The following is a 4,098-nucleotide window of genomic DNA, read 5'->3' on the forward strand; positions in this document are numbered from 1 at the left end:
AATAAAATCAGCAATTAAAAAGGATGGAAATTATGTAGGGTGTTAGTAAAAACAAGTTCAAGTGCCCGGCCATGCGTGACAGTAATTAGAAAACCAGTTAAAATTTGGATTTCATTACTAATAAACCTGCTGCAAACGTGCTCGGAACATCCGACCGATTTTCGAATAATATTGTTGAGGCTGCCCACATGGTGTAGTGCATCGCGCTTGTTCGCCGAGGCCCATACAGACGATTTTCACGCGGTTATGCGAAAGAGAATCGTCTCGATGATGGGCAGGCTTAGGGGCAGTACCAACAGCATTCTGGAGGTAATTGCAGAGAGGCTTGAGAACTGGCGCATTGGATTCGCCAAGTTATAGGATTTTTGAAATTTAGAAAATAGGTTAGATATATTAGTTGTAGTATATTAGGTACAAAATTAATATTAGTTTCTAAGTTATACTAACAAATATGGAAGGTTGTAAATCTGAAATAAATATTTTCAATTCAATTCAATTTCACTCTGATTTCCGTCCGTGCATGTATTAGGTAGGGCGGGGCTTAAAGGTCCGCGGGTAAAAAGGTCCACCATGCCTAACTCCGAAACTAAAAGTTCGTTTGACATCGAAGTGACCAGAATGTGAGGGGTTAGCGGGGGGAGTACGCGCGCCGCCTCGCGTAGTGCGCTGGCAAACGCCGACCGGTCTGTACATGTCCGCGTCGAAAAAATCTCATGTAAGTAAGATTTTGCACTTCATTTGCTTTTTGTCTACTGCTTTTATTTAAACCGTTAGAAGTGTCCGCTTGTTTTATAACATGGTTATTTTATATACGGTTTCATGTTAAGATGGTATAATTCTAATGCAAAAATTTGTTTGCTGTGTTATAACCTTGAAATGAAACTAAGTCACTACGGGGCATAAAGGTCCATCTGTGGGCCTTTTTGCCCCGTAGTGGACCTTTTAACCCTTATGAAAACAATTTATTTATTTTATTGATTTATTCCAGAATGCGTAATTATAAGAGAAAAACCGAACGGGGGACGAAGTCTGTGGAGTTAATGAAGCGTGCTGCTGAGTTGGTGATAAGAATCAGTCACCAACAAATACTGAAAATCAATTGAATAGCTCTCGATTGACAATGAACGAGCCCGAGTTGTCTGCTACACCACTTTTGTCATCATCAAGTGATCCTTTATTATCTCCTGCAGCTGCTCTTGAGTCACAGCCTCAGCTTTCAACATCTCATGCGATTTCATTACTCAGCAATGAGCCCCAACCGTCAACAACTGCGGATATCTTTTCTCCTTTATCTGTCAGACCTTTGCCTAAAGCTGGAGCTCGTAAAGTTATGAATAGGAAACGACGTAAGACAGCCATATTAACAGACACACCTGAAAAGGAAGCTCTAACTCTCGAACAAGAAAATAAAAAGAAAAAGCAGGTCACTTCTCGCAAAAAAGCTGTAACAAAGAAAAATAAGCAAGTGAAAAGAAAAATTTTAGCAACTAAAAATAAAAATTGCTCTAGTTCTGAAGAAGAAGAATGCTTTTGTTTAGTGTGCTGTGACTCATTTGCAGAAAGTGTTCCTGGAGAAGGCTGGGTACAATGCTCAGCTTGTAAAAAATGGGCCCATGACAGGTGCACTGACCAGCCCTCATCAAATGTAACATATGTATGTTGCAATTGTGACTCAGATGGCGATTAGGTATCTAACTGATTATATTGATCACAAATAATTAATAAGGAGTCACAATCAAAATGCCGTCCATAGGTGTGAGTTCAGAAATAAGTTGAGTGACTATTTTTGGTTGGGTTAGTTTCAACTTTTAAGTTTTAAAGAAGTTTATTTTAAATAACCCAAGTTGAGTGACTATTTTTGTTTTGTTCAGTTTCTAATTTTAAGTTTTGAAAAGAAGTTAATTTTAAAAGGTTATTCTATAACGTAGATTTTATGTCTGATACCAAAAAATGAACCACAAGACTAAATGTTACAATCTAAAAATTGTGCCATAGTTATAAGTTGGGTAGAAATTAAAATAGTAGACATTTGGTTTCTTTTTTATATATAAAAATATAATTGAGTTGATTTAACATGCCTTACTTTTATTTATCTGATTTAAATAACTATACAATGCCATATAATTTTAGTGGTCCTTTTTGCCCTGACACTGGCCCTTCATGCCCCACAGTCGGGGCTAAAAGGTCTAATCGACCCGACTTTCTATATTGTTAATATCTGTCTTGGAGTTGAAAACTGGTTATATTAAAATATTGTCACTAATAGATGAAGAACTACGCTATCCATTGCTATTAAAACCTTTTTCGTAAACATTATAAGTTAGCAGTTACAACCAAATATACGTAAAATGGCCCTTTTTGCCCCGCCCTACCCTAGTGTGAGCGAGACGCCCGCGCGAATGACAGCTAACTGATATGATTCCAATATGATTCAAATATTGGTGTGATGTCAGGTCCACGTTTGAATTGGCCTGTGTGTTTTCCAGGACAGAATAGGAGTCGAAAACCAAAAAAAGTACCCCAGCGCACAAGTTTTCTGCAGAAATCGCGACGCGTCTGGTATACGTAACTGGTGACCGATGAGCTGGCGGCTTCCTCGCACAGCGTATCAGCATTAGTATAAAGATTGCTGGCGGCATTTCCTTGTCGTATCACAATGCTGATAAGAGGTAAACAACAGGGTTGTATCAAGTTGATACAACCCTGTAGTTTACCTCTTCTTAATGTGCTTTATTCTTTGTATTGTTTCTGTATTCAGGTATGCAAAGAGTATTCGTACTTATTGTATTGTTGTATTGTACACTGCCTCAAGGTCCTATTTTAGATTTGAGCTAGTTATAGTAATACCTCTATATATATATCTATTATGTAAATAAAAACCTTCATTATAAAAAAGTACCTACCGTAAAACTACCAAATAAATATTGCGTGTTCACTTATTTCCGGTCACTTCGACTGCGCAGATATTTGTAACACTTAACTCGAACGCATGTTCTCACGTATACCGTAATTAGTACTTAACGCGAGATTCGGGCCGTGTGCGCGACGCGTGTAATATGGAAATTATTCAATTAACCCCACGCTGCTTCCGCGCACGTGTAGTGTTGTGCGTTGGTTATGCGTTTCACTTGAAGCTTATAAGGCTTAAACAGAGTTTTGTACCAATCAATCCTTCTTAGTTTGAATTTCAGATGGATAAGATCAAATAATACAATACTTAATTTCATAAATCACCGCTATTTCTACCGATTCAGCTACTATAGTAAACTTTACGTCCTCATGCCCAAATGATAATTAATGATACAAAAGATATGTTTATCTGGAAATTATTCACTCAACCCCGGTTTCCCCACGCTGTTTCCGCGAACATAATGTTGTGCGATTTACTTGAAGCCTTAACGGCTCTAAACAGTTTATTATATGTATCAACGCTTAGGAATGTATGTTATAATTGAAGACGTGAGTGGATGAACATGCCATGTCCCATTTTTCAGATTTTGATTTTATTCAATAAATATGGATTTAAAGCTATTATGAATACTATGGACATGGTCCGAAATAAATAAATTGAATTAAATTAAACTTGAAGTTTGGCACTGTACTCTGTTAAAGAGTACATTGAACAATACATATATTATATTACTTATTGTACATGATATTGAAGTGAAACTATTTTATCTTTTTTTGTATTGATTTTTTGACATTATTTAATGGAATTTGACATTATGTTACCTAGGGAAGCCCTAGTATTATATACAACCTATGTTAGATTTTAGTTAGTTTTTACGACATTATCATTTTGAATTTTTATTTTTATGTTTTCGCTGACATTATTTATTCAAAGAGTTTTAAATCAAAGCCTTTTTTACATTTGTGTTGCAAAAATAATTACAATATTTTTTTTTGTGCACAAATTGAAGATATTTTTGTGAATTTCTGTTCTTTTTATGGTAAAATATCATGTCAATTTTCAATGAGAAACAAATATTATCTATTTATCTATCTATTGCGAAACTAGGTCGATCTGTGTAAAATTGTTATATAATTTATTTATTATTAAATTTATAAGATGTAATATTTTTACCTTTATTCGCTACG

At 35.6% G+C, this 4,098-nt stretch overlaps 1 long non-coding RNA gene across 1 annotated transcript; it reads left to right on the forward strand.

Annotated features, from left to right (window-relative positions):
• Positions 1–530: 530 nt before the first annotated feature.
• Positions 531–2,376, forward strand: LOC133523973 (uncharacterized). Its single transcript, XR_009800303.1, has 2 exons — positions 531–715; positions 989–2,376. It is a non-coding gene; the product is annotated as an uncharacterized LOC133523973 (long non-coding RNA).
• Positions 2,377–4,098: the final 1,722 nt, after the last annotated feature.

This window comes from Cydia pomonella, chromosome 13 (genome assembly GCF_033807575.1).
Source record: "Cydia pomonella isolate Wapato2018A chromosome 13, ilCydPomo1, whole genome shotgun sequence".
In the NCBI taxonomy this organism is placed as follows: Eukaryota; Metazoa; Arthropoda; class Insecta; order Lepidoptera; family Tortricidae; genus Cydia; species Cydia pomonella.